The sequence below is a fragment of the Leopardus geoffroyi genome, chromosome A3 (assembly GCF_018350155.1).
Source record: "Leopardus geoffroyi isolate Oge1 chromosome A3, O.geoffroyi_Oge1_pat1.0, whole genome shotgun sequence".
NCBI lineage: Eukaryota > Metazoa > Chordata > Mammalia > Carnivora > Felidae > Leopardus > Leopardus geoffroyi.
Window position 1 is genome coordinate 128288165 of NC_059336.1, and position 17288 is coordinate 128305452.

Below are 17288 nucleotides of genomic sequence, written 5' to 3' on the forward strand. Positions count from 1 at the left end.
TCTCTCTCTCTCTGTCTCTCAAAATAAATAAATAAACTTTAAAAAAAAATATTGAAGGGGCGCCTGGGGGGCGCAGTCGGTTAAGCGTCTGACTTCAGCCAGGTCACGATCTCGCGGTCCGTGAGTTCGAGCCCCGCGTCGGGTTCTGGGCTGATGGCTCAGAGCCTGGAGCCTGTTTCCGATTCTGTGTCTCCCTCTCTCTCTGCCCCTCCCCCGTTCATGCTCTGTCTCTCTCTGTCCCAAAAATAAATAAAAACGTGGAAAAAAAAATTAAAAAAATATATATATATTGAAAAAAACAAAGATTACACGAGATCGACAAGGCATCCAGATCGGGGTTCGGCACACAGTGGGTGCTTCGAAACGTACTTCTCGCACCTTCGATGCCAAGGGAATAAACAACCATTTGAGTGAATCCATTTGGCACCTTGGAGCCATGCCCACACTTTCTGGAAACTCCCTCTGCTGAATGAAGAAGAGACAGGGTCACTGGGCAAGGTAGGTCACCAAGTTCTGCCCCTTCTAAAGTGTCCTTTCCCCTAGCAGGACGACCCAAGTTGCAGAAGCTGTCCCTATCCAAGATGGACAAAAGTCGTAACTTTACGCTGGAACATTCCAAAAAATCTTTGGTTAACAAAAGACAAGAAATATCGACAGATGGATTTCTTTTTCATTCTTGCCCTAAAAATTTATAATAGAAATGTTAAAATTTCTTTTAATTAATTAATTTTAAAGCATACCATGTAGGCAAATATGAGGCATCTCAATGCTAAGATTTGGAGGGCTCCCTTCAAAGAAGCAATAGTTTAAAATCCTTCTCATTCCCCATGGAAAAAAAATTACTTCCTTTCATCCAAACCCAACTCCTTGATTCTCCAAAGGCCACGAGCTGTGGGCATGAGCACCTACCTTTTAAAATGCATGTATTCGGGCACCTGGGTGGCTCAGTCAGTTAAGCGTCCGACTTCAGCTCAGGGCATGATCTCACAGTTCATGAGTTCGAGCCCCGCCTCAGGCTCTGTGCTGACAGCGTGGAGCCTGCTTCGGATTCTGTGTCTCCCTCCCTCTCTGCCCCTTCCTCGCTCTCACTCTGTCTCTCTATCAAAAATCAATAATCTAAAATTTTAAAAATAAAATAAAATAAAATGCGTCATTTAACCAACCTGGGCTATTCACACAGCACACGCTGCCTTAGTACACTCCATTCACACAACCCCTCGCTCGCTTCTCAGTTTCTTCCCCTCCATATAATCTTAATGCCCCTATTTATTTCTTGCTTGTTTCTAGGAACACTTTGACTTTTTTATTAAGTCAAAATTAATAGCTTTGCACCCTAAGAATGAGCTACAAAAGTGCGTTATTTTTGGAAAGTCCTTCTAAGGTTTGGTTTGGCTGGATTTGATTGGGTTTTTTTTTTTTTTCTCAATGGTAGCCCTGAATTAATGACTGTGGGAATCTCTGTTAGAACACTGAAGGCTGCCTGGGCTCACACGTGTTTAAGAATGCTTTGTGTGTACGAGCACACACAGGCACAGGAAGGGTGAAGATCGTAGCTCAAGAATCATGCAGCAGACCTAGCACAAGGGAGCTCTACATCAACGGCAGTTGCCTTCTATCATCTTCTATGTTATTGCAAGTCAAGTTGGAGAAAAACTGGAAATTAATTGGAAGAGCCATAAAGACAACATCAGAAACATCACCGCACATGCTGTACTCACTTTTTTTCCCAATTAGTTTTTGGAAATACTTGGCTTTTCTTCTGTGCTAATTTCCGAGTAATTGTCCACTTTGGAACTCTTACAAAATGGGTAGGTATTTGAGAACCATGATGACCTGTGGCCTTTGACCCAAGGTGATCTCTACTGGGGGGGATCCATGAAAGATTGATTTGAGCAGAGCTGAGTTAGACAAACAAGCCATTCACGTACCTTTAAATCCGGAGGCAAATCAGGTAAAAATGTTAGCCACCTTTGTGGCCTGGAATTTCCTGCCCCCCTAGTCAGGACTTAGGACGATACTACTCCTAGCCTCTGCAAGTGTTGATGAAGATGTTTCTGGATCTTTCCCTTCAAATGGACCCCTAGAATAATCCAATGGAGCATACGAGGTCCCGTCAGCAGGTAAGCTGGCTTCTTGACAAATAACTTTAAAAAGGAATAGAAAAGGGTGCCTTTTACATAATTAAGGGCAATAATTCTAAATGTTTCCATCACAGACGTACTGAATCAAAGGAATATTCAATCCTTCTTCCAAAGAGTCCAAGTTTTAGGAAGACCTTTAATTAGCGTCAAAACACAGGAAAATGGGAGTTTCTGACGGGGCTGAGTTCCTGGGAGCCATGCAGAGAGGACAGGATCACAACCTTAGAGAAACGGCCCAGCGCTGTTCTCTAGTGAGGGGTCCTGCGTCAGGGCGGGACGGCAGCTACACAGGACAGCAGTGACAACATTTGTGGCTGGCCTTACTGCCACTCCAGAAACTTCAGTCGCTGTGGAATTGCCCAGGCTGGGAGCTACTAACCTTGACGCCTCATTCCCACCATCTCCGAGCCCGCTGACCAAGCTGAGGAGACAAAGAAGGTGGAGAGGGAGGGTTTAGGAGGCGACACGCAGGCTGCACGTTCATTGTCTCTGAGGCGTATTTATGTTTAAATGTAAGGGACAAAACCCAACTGGATCACATTAACAAAAATTTTAAAACAGAGAAGCATCAGGACACCTGGGTGGCTCAGTCAGCTAAGCATCCAAATCTTGGTTTCGGCTCTGGTCATGATGTCACGGTTTGTGGGGTTGAGCCCCGTGACAGGCTCTGTGCCACTAGCACGCAGCCCGTCTGGGATCCTCTCTCTCTCCCTCTCTCTTCTCAAAACAAATAAACTTAAAAAACAAAACAAAACAAAACGAAACAGAAAAGCATCGATACTAATGCGATGTCCTGCATTATCTCCAGCCTTTATTCACACGCACACCTTCTATGGATTCCTTATTTGCAAATTTCCCTACTCACTAAAATGTATCTGTGACCTCAAAACCGATGCTCAAAGAACTTTCATGGTCATTCACGGACATGCACAAAGTGACAAGTTTGAGTGACCCCACATCCGGGTTCCCAGCCAAGGCAAAACACGGAGAGTCTCTGCCTTGTGTTTCAGCTCCATACTGTAAACAAATGGCCTCTTGCCAATCTATTTAGCACAATGTTTTTTGTATTCGTGTGCTTTCTGTTGGTGATTTCACTGTTTAAAATAGCCCCCCACCATAATGTTGCAAGTGTTCTCAAGAGCCAGGAAGCTGTGATGCGTCTTCTAAGAAAAAGTACATGTGTTAGAAAAGCTTCGTTAGGGCAGGGGCCATAGCGCCGTTGGCCATGAGTTCTATGTTGATGAATCAACAATAGATATCAAATAAAGTGTCTTTAAACAGAAACACACATAAAATAAGAATAGGAATTGGTCAGTCGACAAAAATGCTATAACCAGAAGCTCACAGGAACCTAACCATGTATTTCTCCTAAGAACAATGGTCCTGTTCACTGAGTCAGTGTTTGAAGTGACTTTGTAGAACACTGCCATGAATATTGAGGACGAATCGTACTTAAAATTTCACTTCCTGGGGCACCTGGGTTGGCTCAGTGGGTTAAGCATCCGACTCTTGGTTTCAGCTCAGGTCATGATCTCACGGCTCATGAGTTCGAGCCCCACATTGGGCTCCTCGCTGATAGCACAGAGCTTGCTTGGGATTCCCTCTCTCCCTCTCTCTCTGCCCCACCTCCATGCTTGCTCTCTCTCTCTCTCAAAATAAATAAAAAAACTTTTAAAAACTTCTCCTTTCCTGCTCGCTTCAGTTACTATTATAACAAAAATACTTGGCAACACGATCCTATAACAAGGCTTCTTTGTGTGAATCAACCATCTACTTAACCATTCCTTTATTGTTGGGCCTTGGGTTGTTTCCGATATTTCAACCTTACAGACAAAGCTGCAGACAGTATATGGTGTAGGCATTCCACAGGGACACTTATCCATCTTACCCTTGTCAGCATCCCCAGCGCAAATCTCAGGGCTTGACATAGAGTTCATCTCACATAAATGTTTGTCGAGTGAACGAATAATGTCAGGTCGAACGATGATGGTTAAAGACCATCAGTTCAAGATGGAAGTCTTAGCAGGTGCTCAATACATGCCTGTTGTCTGACATATTAACATCTGCTGATCACCCTGTATGTGTTTGTAGCTAACACCAGGCCTGGGTTCTTACTCTCATCCTACTGTTTAATCCACGCCACCTTCTGAGGTAAGTTTGATTAGCCCCATTGTATGTAGAGCCACACAGCTAAGTGGAGCCACCACCAACCATGCTTCTAGCCCAGGCCTCAGTGACTCCCAACCCCCTGCTCTTTTTGCTGCACCAGGCTGAAGACCTCGGTGTGTGCTGAGCTATGTGGGCACAGCTCTAGAGCCACGGGATCAGGGCGAGTGGACCAGTCAAACTTCTACAGAGCCCGCGGGACATCCGATGCCTGAGGCTCTGCCTTCTCCCCACTCCTATGATTCTGCCACCTGAAGTCCTCCTTTCTCCCATAACCACACAAGCTGGACGTGGTGGGTGGCTGTCGCCATGCGTCACTCCTGGGCCTCGCCCTTACGGAGGTACTTGGTGGGCTCTCAGCCTTCAATGCTGGGGCCCATGTAAACTGAAACTCATACCTGACTTGCCCGTGCTGTGGGAATGGATGTGATGAGGCAAGCAAGGCAGAGCCTATTGGATTCCAGAAGCTTTTCAAGGCTGAGGTTTTGAACTCCTCTTTTGATTTGAGTGGGTGGGAGTTGGGAGTGGGGGCAATGGGGGCAATGTTGGGGCATTCCTTGATATTTATAAAAGATGAGGCAGAGATGGAAATAAGCTTTGTCCATTTGATCTGCATTTCAAAAATAGAGGGATCACCTCAACTGGTAACTCCCCAGCCAGGAAAGGATGATGGGTATTAGGCATGAACCCTAAGGCTGGTAATTGTTAATAGAATAGCTCAGATATGGTGGTGAGTCCCAGGGCAGCGGTCAGAGGACTCTTGCAAATTCGGAGGCTCACCAGTTGATCTGTCAGTAACCTTTCCCATTTTACAAAACAGCTACACGCCATTCTGTTCTCTGTTTCACGAGGCTGTCAGGAAGGAAAAGAGAAGATGGCGTTCCCTGTTCTGAGAATGTCTGTGCCTCTTAGCTGTCGGGGGCACTCCCACTCATCTGACTCGCAAGACCCAAGGCGAATGTTTTCCTTCTCTGAAGACTTCTTCGGTGGAACTCTCCCAAAGTAGCCACAACATCCCCTTTGTCATATAGCGCCCCACGTCGACTCATTGTACGCAACAAGCTGCCCTGAAAACGCGGGCTTATTGTGTCTGTCTCTCCTGGGGGTCGAGACCATACCTGATCCACTGTCGGTCCCCAGCAACGTCTGCCACGTAGAAGGCATTCTGCAAGCACTGAACGAATGAGTGGGAAAAGGCAGAGACCAGCATCTTCTTAAGAAGTTGCAGTATCTTTCTGCACATTTCTTTAAGTGCCCTCAAAATTCACAGTGCTGTCTTGAAGCGTGGAGTCTTTGAAGGGGATGTCAATGCTAGTTTCTCCTACCATGCAGGAACCCTTTTTCAGCATCCCAAAAGAAGTAGTGGTTCCATATCTCCCCTGGACATCCCCAGTGATTGTAAGCTGGGGGAATTATTCGTGAATCCTGCCTTTCTGTGGGTACTCTGACTTCTTCATTACCGAGGGCCCTGAGGTTCTGGAAGGTGGGGAAACAATCACAGTTATAACAGTCATGCTTTGTTGACGGAAACGTTCATTATACAGCTATCAGTGAGTACTGATGTACCATGTACTGTTCTTGGTGCTTAATTCACTGAATCTTCATTCTACCCTCCACCAACCCTACAGAATGGTATGATTGTTATCTTCACTTCCATAGACAGGAAATTTGAGGCCCAGAGAGGTAAAAAAAAAAAAATAAATAACTTGCCCCAGGCCACACAGTAAACTGCAGAGCTAGGGTCAGAACCCAGGTGATCTAGCTCTAGAACCCATACTCTAACTACCGACCTCTGCTTCTCCATAGAAGTGAGTGAACGATGTTTATGGTGCACGATGCACTTGGCATGACATCGGCCCTTTTCCATATATGAACTCTGTCATCACTGGGGACAATCCTGTGACTCAGACACGCGAGTGTCCCCATGGAACAGGTAAAGCAACATTCCAGCCCCCACCCCCTATGATATGTGTCATGCATCCCGTAGGTTGGCTAGGACCACCCCACGAACATTGCCTTGGATAGAAGGAGACGGCGTCTCAGAAAACACTTCTTCCTGGCTACACAGAAATGTAGTTTCTATGAATTCATTTTGGACCTGTCAACATATACCGGGAACGTGCAAGGAGTCTCTTTTCTGCTCTTAGCCTCAGTTTTCTCACTTATGAAATTTGGAGACCAGACCAGGGCTCGAAGACCCTGTCCTACCCTGGCATCGGGCTCTGCTGCCCTGAGGTCTATGGGAGAAGAGAAGGGCAGGGGGAGGTGGAGGGGAGGGAGGAGGAGGGCGGAGTTGGCAGTTACTGGAGAGGCAACAGAGCCCCCAGGTCTTAGAAATGGGCAGAGGAGAAGAATCTACAAAGAGCGGTAAAAGCAAAAAGGGGAGGGGCGCCTGGGTGGCGCAGTCGGTTAAGCGTCCGACTTCAGCCAGGTCGCGATCTCGCGGTCCGGGAGTTCGAGCCCCGCGTCGGGCTCTGGGCTGATGGCTCAGAGCCTGGAGCCTGTTTCCGATTCTGTGTCTCCCTCTCTCTCTGCCCCTCCCCCGTTCATGCTCTGTCTCTCTCTGTCCCAAAAATAAATAAACGTTGAAAAAAAAAATTAAAAAAAAAAAAAAAAAAGCAAAAAGGGGAGAGAGATCCCACAGTCTCCTGGCAACACCCTCAAGATTCTGTTCCCTACCCCCATTCAGTCTAGAACACACCCTTCCCACACCTTCTGATAGAAACTGGGCTAGGGGGCGCCTGGGTGGCTCCGTCGGATGAGCATCCGACTCTTGGTTATGGCTCAGGTCATGATCTCACTGCTCAAGAGTTTGAACCCCACCCCAGGCTCTGCACTGACAGCGTGGAGCCGGCTTGGGATTCTCTCTCTCTCCCTCTCTCTCCCCGTCCCCGATCGGTGCTGTTTCTGTCTCTCCCTCTCAAAATAAATAAATACACTGTACCCAAAAAAAGCTTTTTATTAAAAAAAAAAAAAAAAGACAAAGAATCTCCTGGTGATTCCCTCAAGGTTCTGTTCTCTACCCCCCTTCAATGCAGATCACCGCCTTCCCAGACCTTCTAATCGAAGCTGGGCCAGCCCCGTTTCCAGGCAGCGGGGGGAGCCGGCGGCAGGCATATCTCAATATTCCACAAGTGAGCAGCTCCTCCCAGCCTCCCCGCCGGACCCCCTGCCCCACGGTCCTCCTTTTGCCAGCTGCCCTCGGAGGACAGAAGTCACCCCAGGGGACACCAGGTGGGCAGGGTGGCCCTGAGGTTAGCTGAGGTTTAACACCCGCCTGGAGGGCAGGTGCGCCAAGCTGCTCTCCGACAAAGCACCTTCCCTGCGTGGGAAGGGCCCCTCAGCTTTCCACGGCCCCAGACAATGCTGAGAAGCCCACTTTTTGCGAGTCGCTCAAGGTTTGGGACCCTCCTCCGCAGCTCGCATTCAAACCACACCGTGCACACCCTGTGCGGTGGGCTGGGAGGCAGGAGACATCAGGCCGCACAGCTGAGAACCCCTACCTGAGAACACCCTCTCTGAAGAGGGAGCAAAGAGACGCTAAGACCTGGGCCCCCTCCGTCTCCGCCCATGCCTCCCGAAAGGGTAAGGAGGAGAATTACCTTTCAGCCCTCCTCTGGGCCAGCCTGGACGGCTGGTGTCATCGCCTGCATTCCCCGGGGTGTTTGTCGGGGTAACGCTCAAGGTCAGGGTCTGGCCCGCCTCTCATACTCAGCACTGAGGCCCCCACACCCGCGGGTTTGATTTTGACGAGACGAGGCAGCAAATGGGAAGACATCACGCTCTTCCTCAGGTGGGTCTTGAAGTAGAAACTTGGGACAAGGGTGTTCGAAACCAGAGGCCAGAGGGCCGAGCCGGGCCCCGCAAGCCAACCTGAGCAGGAATAAGGCTGAGACTTGAACCTCCATCGGCCCACTCCCGCGTCTGTGACTCGGCTGGCCCAACCCAGAGGGAAACGATGTGTGAACCCCACCGCTGCTAACTCACCATCGGGACGAACGGCGGCGGCCCTAACTTACCCCCTCCCCGACTCCAGCACTGGCCACGGGGAGGGTACGGTCATCCAGTGCATACCATGCTCCCAACGCTTTAGGAGTGGGACCCACATAACCCATCACCCAACCGAAAAAGAGAGGCTTCCAGCTCCAGCCCCTCCCCACTCCACCCCTCAGGGCCTCAATCTGCTCGGCTACAAAACAAGGGTAAGAAGAGCCCTTTCAGTGAAATGACTATAAAGCCGGGGACGTGCACCCCCGTTTACAAAGGCGGGTGCTGAGCACCCCCATTGAGAGAGAGGAGAAGCCAACCAGAACTGTTTCACAGCTAAAACGGCTCCTGGAGGAGACAGGGCCCGGGGGCTGGGCGGAGGGCATCATCGGGGCCCAGGTGAGCTCACGGGGGTGATGCTGCTCAGCTGGGGCAGGAGGGGAAGCGGGGGGGCTGGGGGCTCCGGCTCTCAGAGTCACCAATTGTCTGTCGCCCTGCTCCCTCACGCATGTGGCAGGCAGAGATAAATTAACGGCAATCAACAATAAGACTTCAACTTTCTAATGAACTTGGTGGAGTGCGCCTTCTATTTTTAACTGGCCCAATTTCTCGGTCACATCACATGACTCCTATTGTCTTGGCTGAGAATTATGAGAAACAGAGAGAGAGAGAGAGAGAGAGAGAGAGGGAGGAGAAAGTGAAACTGGGCCATATTTTTTAGTTCAGCAAGGTGACACACTCTCTTAGTTGCATGTGTATTTTCTCTTTCATTTGCAATTTGCTAAGTAGCTTTAGAGAAGAACAGTGACTTCCTCTTCTACAGTGCTCTATTTAAAGAAACAAAGAGCTAGAAAATGACCTGATTGGGGTCACATAGAAAGTTCTGAACTAAATAAGAAGTCGCTTTGGAGACTGTGTCGATGATTTAGTTCCATTTACCTTCAGGGGTCTCGGAAGCTTTTTGCGTTTGGAGATGGGGTGGGCTTAGCTCACATTTTTACCACTCGTGTAATATTTCCCGTCATATTGGGCAGCGCCCTGGTGTAGTGGCAAGAATATTGGCTTAAGCTTGGAATGAAACTATTCTCTGCCTTTCTTGACCAGCGTGGGCTGACATGGGAACTCTGGTAGCATAGATGCGTTCCCTGCGTATTATGTCATTCCCTCGATCTCCACGAACAACTCTCCAGGGCAAGTGTCAATGTCTTGAAGACAACCTGCAACTCATAGCTCCAGCATCCCTGAGGCTGAAGGGAGGAGATCTCGTTGTTTCTCATCTGTTACCCAGGAAAGAGTACCAAAGTGGTTCCTTAAAATTCATCGGTTTCAACAAGTTAGCTTAACTACACAGATTCTGAATTACTCAACTTCGGAGTCGCCTAAACATTTGAAATCTGAATGCCCTTGTTAGGAAGTTGGAAATCTTAAGAAGCTGCCCCTTTGGCATTATCAGTAGGTCCCTAATTCTGGACCTTCTGTGTTTAAGCCCACGATTCCCAAACTGTGGGTTGAGGTGCCCCGAGGCCCACAGCAAACTCAGGGAAGCACTGAAGAGTATTTTGTATCTTGGAGCAGTTCCTGACAGCCGTTAGACATCACACAAACCACGTGCTTGTGGTCGTTCCTTCCTGCAACAGTAGATTGTGCTACATTCCTTTCAACGACATCTTATCCTCGCAAAGCGGGGTTTGGGGGTTCAGTGATAACAGGCAGATGAAGTGTGAAAGTCACTGTGAGACAGGAAACGAAGATGTTAGTGTCCAATCAGATGCCAGGATCAGAGAAGCTGCATAGCACCCAAAAGGCTCACATGCTGTTCGCTGTATTTATTCAAGAATGAGATAAAAATGGTTCTTTTACTTTCAATTTATGGGTATGATTATATCAGGTGGGTACTAATTTGTTAGGAGATAAATGATTATTAAGTTATCGGCTAGAACCACTTAATAAACAGAACTGTTAGGTATTTCTTTTGGTCTACGGGCACCATGAGCCAAAATGGTTTGGGAAACCCATAAGCTAGCTTACAACTCCGGAGGTGGCCTTTCAGCTTCTTACTTATAAAGGTCTCTTCAAGTGCAATGGAAACTATTATAAATATTGTGGCAAGTTGTATTTGCCCCCCAAAAGCCCCCAGCAATATTTCTAGTCCCATTCTGTTTTCTAGAAACTTGCCTCTCCTCTCATTATAAGGTTGAGTTTAATTTCCCTTCTCTTTTGAACAAGAGTCAAGTTTTTTATAATTATCTTTTTAATGTTTATTTATTTTGGAGAGAGAGACAGAGACAGAGCATGAGTGGGAGAGGGGCAGAGACACAGAATCTGAAGCAGGCTCCAGGCTCTGAGCTGTCAGCATAGAGCCCAACGCAGGGCTGAGACTCACAAACCATGAGCTCATGACCCGAGCCAAAGTCAGACACTTAACTGCCTGAGCCACGCAGGCACCCTTGAACATGAGTCAGCTTTAATGACTCCCTTCTAATGAAAGCTACTGAATACAACGTACAGAAGCCATGCTGGGTGACTCTTAAGGCCAGGTTGAAAAGATGATGAGGCTTCAGCCTGCCTTTCTCTTCGGCTGCCTGCCCTGGGAACCCAGCCACCATGCTGTGAGGGAGCCCAAGCAGCCCATGTGGAGAGGAACTGAGACCCCCCTCAGCCAGCATCAGCCGCTCCTACTTATCCAAGTCTTGACCAAACAAGCCTTCAGATGATTACAGCCCCAAGCTTGGAGTCTGGCAGCTAAGGCTCCAAACACTATGAAGCAAAAATAAGCCATCCTCTCTGTGCCCTATTAGAATTCCTGACCCAGAGATCAGTGAGCATAATAAATGGTTTTGTTAAGCCTCTGAAATTTGGGGTACTTTGTCACGCAGCATTAGATAACCCAAGCGAGTATGACGGACACGTATGAGATGCCTATCCAGCCCAGGAACTACTAGCTTCCCCAGCTCTTCTCTGGAATTCTCTCCATATACACTCACCCCATCCATATAACCACAGAGAGGACACCCCCCGACACACACCTTACTTGCACCAGGTAACTCCACCCCTCTGGCCAAGAGGATTGGACCAGGAGTAACAACCTGACCCAACAAAGTCAATCCCAGTCTTGTCTCAAGAATTTGGAACTGAGAGGGAGATCGGTGCTTCTGTTGTCACTGGTTCCCTTGACGTGTAACTTCAGGAGTTTCAGGGCAGCCATCTTGGACGCCACATAGACTGGCAAGCAGAGACAGAAGAAGAAACAGACACACAGGGCAAAGCAGAGGTAAGAGGGAGAAAGTGTGCTGCCCCAGGTCTCGGAAGGACTTGCAGTTCTGGACTCCAGTTCTTCCTGAGGCTCCAGAGAGCAACCTCCAAGCCATTTCTTTAAAATAAATTCCCCGTGTTTTGCTTACATTTGCTAGGATTTGTTTCTGCAGCCTCAGGGTATTTTTCACATCTACCCAGCACTTTACAGCCCACTGAGGCTCTTTATCTGCATGATCTCATACAATCCTGACCAGAACTCTGTAAGATGTATATGTTACCCCCCCATCATCGAGAAGAAGAAACAGAGGTCCAGAGGAAGCTACGGGGGTAAGGCTCACAGGTGGAAACAGACATTAAACCAGAACTACAACCTGTCTTCTGTCTCCAAATGCCAAGCTGTGTTTGGGGGATATTTCTTCCTCCTGCTCTGTAGAAGTGGGGAGGTGACATCTGGTTTGTCTCCGAAACCAACCATATGTCCACAGTGTTTTCCTGATGCTTCATAAGACTCAGGGATGCCCAGCATTCAGGCCAGTCCTTGGGAAACCAGATCCTCAGCCAAGGATACAGGGTGCCTAGTGCCCAGTGCCCGGCACCCAGAGAGCTCAGTACCCAAAAGGAGCCCAGTGGGCACTGTAAATGCTCCAGACAGGTGACTCCTCCAGTCTGAGGTGGCCGGAGATGCTGCCCAAAGGAAATGGCATGGGAAGTTCAGGAGCACGTGGAAACGTCCAAGGTGAGGGGGTGGGGGGGGAGGGAGATCATACTCCAAAATTGTCTTTTTCTTTCCAGGACCTTCTCAGGTTCTTCAGTAACAAGAAACCTGAACCTTTGAATCCTCAAGGACTTCAACTCTCCCTGAGAAAGTCTGCTGAAGAAAGCATCTAGTCCAGCCTCCAACCGATGAATGAGACCCCTCTGCCGAATCCCAGCAACGCTCTAATCTCCTGCTGTCAGACAAGAGGCGGGGGCCACGGGGCGTGGGAAGCACATGAGCAGAGAACGACCTGGGTTCAAGTCCTGATTCTGCCACATATTCCTGCTGGTCCCTACAAAAGTCACTTCAGATGTCTCAACCTCAATTTCCTCATCTCTCCCCTTCAACTGAGATGTTTGTTCAACCCAGAAAAAAAAGTAGGTGAAGTGTCCAACATCCGTCATAGTACACGCTCAGCAAAGTCTAACATTTAAATGACCTCGTCTGACAGCCCATCCAATCTTTGTTTGGCCCTTATTGTTAGAAATGCTTTCTTCTATGTGGATGAGCTAAGCTCTGCCTGCCCGGAATGCCCACCGCTGACCCTGTCTCTGCCTCCAGAGCCCCCCGAAGGACAGCCCTCAAGCCCCCAACCTTCCTGCACACACCACAGCTTCCTGCCTCCACCCTCAGACTGGTCCCTTCCCTGCTCCCCACAGTCAGACTGTGGAAGCTGCAGACTGCCTGTGTGTTCCTGGGGGAGGCTGCGCACATTGAAAGCCTTGTTTGCATGGAAACTTCCTCACTGAGTCGGGTCAGCAGCTTCTGTCAACACAGCCCTCAGATAAGATGCTGTAACTCAGAATGTTTGGCTCAATAGACATCTGCTACGCCCGAATCATACGTCCCGTGCTAGCGGCCTCCAAAAGGCAATTTCAGATCTCCCCATCCTTCTCTCCCCTTCTCTCCCATGCCCGGCCTCCCCACTGCACAAATAGAAGCCAAAGGGAAAGGTCCAATTATTCCATGGAGATTTAGCTACTGTATTGACAAAACTCAGCGTTAATTCCCAGAAAGCATTCAAGCCCTGGGGTGGGGGCAGGGTGGGGGCAGGGAGAGCCCGCTGGATAACTGGGTGAGAGTCATAGCCGCTTTTCAGCCGAATCTGACCTAGTTTAATGAAATCAGGTCATCTGTGAGCTCTTCATTACCCTCAGACTAAACAGGACCCAACAGAGCAGCCAATGTCCCTGGCCTTTCTGAATTCTGCTCATTCGCATTATGACATTTTGATGTTGGGTCTTAATGCGTGTTGACTTAGTGGCTGGGCCCCTGCAAAGGTAGTAAACAGGCAGGAAAGTAAACAAGAGGGCTGATGTTAAAAGCACACACACACAAAGGCAGTGTAAATACCCCAGGTCACCAGCCTGCATCCTCAGGGAAGCCAGCAGACAAAAGGCGTCACGAGTGTCTGTGACTATTATCGCTGATGGACGGAGGGGACTCACCTATTATCCTGCCGGCTCTTCAGCTGGAACTCGCGGCTTCAGCAGATCTTCGGGGCAGGGGGTGGGCTGGGAGGGAAATGAAATTGTCAGTTTAGGGATGGTAGATTGGATTCAAGGGCAAATTGCTCTCTGGCAACAACTGCAGAGGACAGGGACAGTCACTCCTCTTGAGACTGTCCTGTGGGCTGGTGATGGCTTTATTTCATCTGCTGTCCCGATCTGCATTTTCCGGAAACCGAAGCCTGTGGCCTGGGAGTCTGCAAAGGAACCGTCTTCTCTCGGTGGATGCTTATTAACGGGATGACTATTTACGGAAGTAAATGATATGTGTGACTTCCCGGTCCCTATCAGAATCGTCACAGCCTGTCAACCTCAGAAATCCCTGATACACACAGCAAGCGCTTCAGGACAGAGGTGGCCCAAGGACTGGGGGTTCGGGGTGTGGTCACAGTTTTCACTGAAGATGAACTTAACGGGCGCAGACTGGCTCAGGCGGACAGCCAAGGGAGGCAGGAGGGAATTCGCGCACACACTGGCTGTTCTCTGGAGTCCGTAGTAGTCCGGGGTGGGGTTGAGAGTCTCACGTGGTGATGAATTTGGTCTGGGTTCTGGCTGTTGCCTGTTGAGCAATGGCTCCCGGTGGGAAAACGCCGTCCCCTCACCCTCCCTTCCCGAAGGCTCCTTGCCTTCGGGGAAACACTCCTCGTCAGTTACCTCATTGACGCGCCCAGCCCCTGTGGAGAGAGGCCTGAGGGCTCACAGTGTAGACTGGAAGAAGTGAAATACTGTGACCTAGGGGTGACCTGAGCAAGGAGTGTCACTTGTCTGGCTTTTAGTTTTTCCATGTGCTTCCCCACAACGTTTCTAAGGCTCTTCTATGAAGTTCGTCCTGATTCTACAGAGTCCTAAAACCATTCTCTGCCTCGGTTCCCCGGGCCCCCATACTCCTTTTCAGAGCAGGTGTGCCCTGGAGAAGCCATCTCTGTGGTCTTTTGGGATCCACCACTGGCCTCGGCTGCCTTAATGCCAGGCTCGGACGCTGACCTGCTCCCTCCCAGGGGCACCACTTGAGAGTAGTGCTTGCCCTGGGTCTATTGTTTCCTTTAGCGATTGGTAGACACAGTTGGCCACAGAAGAAAACCAGTTCCTTTCCCAAAAGCAAGGGATTACAAGCTGGTCCACTCCATGACTCTACAGAGCCGAAGGGATGGAAGGCGTTGGGTCTGCCCCTGTGCCTGGCCTGACAACCAGAGTTAGACTGTCCAGAGAAGCAAGATCCTGCCGTCAGAATGACGGCTGAGATTCTGGCTTTAACCCCTCTCTGTACTATCTAATCGGGAAAATGGCAGGATCGGGTTTCCTGTTTTATTGGCATTCGATAATATATATTCAGTGACCATGTCTGCAGTGAGGCAATTGGCTTAAAAGGGGGTTATAAGGATTGACTTGTATTTAAGTGCTTAGAATTCCAGAATGGTAATTATCTCGATGTGCATCCTAATTTATAGGAACTCCAAAGAGCTCAACAGCATATAAATTTGAGCCTGTCTCAATGAGTCTCTGAAAGAACATCTATAATCAGAGAGGCAGAAAAAACACTTTGCCAAAAGAAAGGCTAGAGAAGTTCAGTCCAGTGGTTCTCAAACATTTAACCACAGAATCTTGTGGTTGAGATAAAAGCTTCCATGAAAACCAAATACATAAAACAGACCCAAGGGGTCTACTCAGCTAGAAGCACAGGAAGGGCCCAGAGCCCTGCTTCCTTTTCCCTCTTTCAGCCCCTTCCCCAGGCCATCAAGGCTGAAGGCACCCATGGAACGTCTGGGGCTCTGACGAATGCGTTGAGAAGCAACGACCTACTACCAGCTCCTCAGTTTATAGATGAGGACCCCTAGGTCTAGAAAGATGAAACGAATTGTCAAAATCGGAGTGCAAGTCAGAGACAGAAGAGGAAGCAGATTTCCGGGACTGCGAGCGATGCTCACTCACCATTACGTTAAGTGCCCACTTTTCAATGCTGCCCCAACCAATCTTCATTATTTACTTGCATTCAGGAGTTAACTTTAAACGTGTCTTTTTCAGAGACGCCTAGGTGGCTCAGTTGGTGGAGTGTCCGACTTCAGCTCAGGTCATGATCTCGTGGTTCATGAGTTCGAGCCCCATGTCAGACCGTGCTGACAGCTCAGGACCCGGAGCTGGCTTCAAATTCTGTGTCTCCCTCTGCCGCTCGCCCACTCACGCTCTGTCTCTCTCTCTCTCTCTCTCAAAAATCAATAAACATTAAACAAATGAAAGCGCCTTTTCCAGAACTGAAACAAAGTTTTATCGATAAGATGAACAGGCATAATAATGCTGGTGGAGGAAAGGCAGCTGACCCAGAATTAGCAAGTGGTGGTACATTACCTTAGATAAGTCTTTCTTTCTGGAAACTATTCTCTTCATCTGGAGATGCTAAACTCAGTGACTTCGAGGCTCATACAGACTTTAAGGCTAAATAGCATGGATTTAGATCTTCAAGGTCATCTCTTCTTTATTCTCCTATAAATGATCCCTTTGAATTAGATGACATAGCTAAAGTAGAAAACTCAATAGAAAGATCAGAAAACACAATTATGGAATCTTTGAACTGTTTTGTTGTGTGTATATATATATATATATACATATACATATATATACATATACATGGATGTGTATATGAAAATATGGGAAATGAAATATATAGCCAATGAAATGTGAGTATATATCCAAAAGAATTGGAAAATAAGACATAAAAGATGAAATGTTGGGATCAATCCACAATATTCAACATCTGACTAATGCTATTTACAGAAAGAAAAAACAGGAGAAAATTATTACAGACATAATTATTTTTTCACTTATTTATTATTTATTTATTTATTTACTTATTTTAATGTTTATTTATCTTTGAGACAGAGAGAGAGCACAAGTAGGAGAGGGGCAGAGAGAGAGAGGGAGACACAGAGTCCGAAGCAGACTCCAGGCTCTGAACTGCCAGCACAGAGCCCAATGCAGGGCTCGAACCCACGAACCGTGAGATCATGACCTAAGCTGAAGTTGGACATTCAACCAACTGAGCCACCAAGGTGCCCCAGACATAATTATTTTAAAGAAAAATTCCTAGAAGGGAAGGGCATGATGAGCTCCAGGATCAAAAGTATACAAGAAAGAAAAGAAAAAAAAAAAAAATAACCGATCTTCAGTGTAAAGTTTCAAAATACTGAGATAAGGAAAGATCTTAAAACTTCCACTAGTTAAATAGGAAAAAAAAAAAAAAAAAAAAAAAAAAGCTTCCAAGGAAGAACATTAAATTCTATCCAAAGGATTGGGGGATCAGAATGGCATCAGACTTCTCAATAGCAATATAAAATATTAGAAAACAAACAATGCTTTCAGGGGCACCTGGGTGGCACAGTCAGTTAAGCGTCTGACTTTGGCTCAGGTCATGATCTCACAGCTCCTGAGTTCCAGCCCTTCTTTGGGCTCTGTGTTGACAGCTTGGAGCCTGGAGCCTGC

The 17288-nt window shown here is 48.0% G+C and overlaps 2 long non-coding RNA genes across 3 annotated transcripts; one reads left to right on the forward strand and one right to left on the reverse strand.

Moving 5' to 3' along the window:
• The first annotated feature begins 7349 nt into the window (after positions 1-7349).
• LOC123581541 lies at positions 7350-12744 on the forward strand. Of its 2 annotated transcripts, XR_006703805.1 has the most exons (3): positions 7350-7441; positions 7917-8100; positions 12342-12744. It is a non-coding gene; the product is annotated as an uncharacterized LOC123581541 (long non-coding RNA). The 2 variants fall into 2 exon arrangements; XR_006703804.1 differs by having other exon boundaries at positions 7370-8100.
• LOC123581543 lies at positions 8863-16571 on the reverse strand. The gene is made up of 3 exons (XR_006703806.1): positions 16158-16571; positions 13755-13820; positions 8863-10024 (listed from the first exon to the last, which is right to left on the reverse strand). It is a non-coding gene; the product is annotated as an uncharacterized LOC123581543 (long non-coding RNA).
• Positions 16572-17288: the final 717 nt, after the last annotated feature.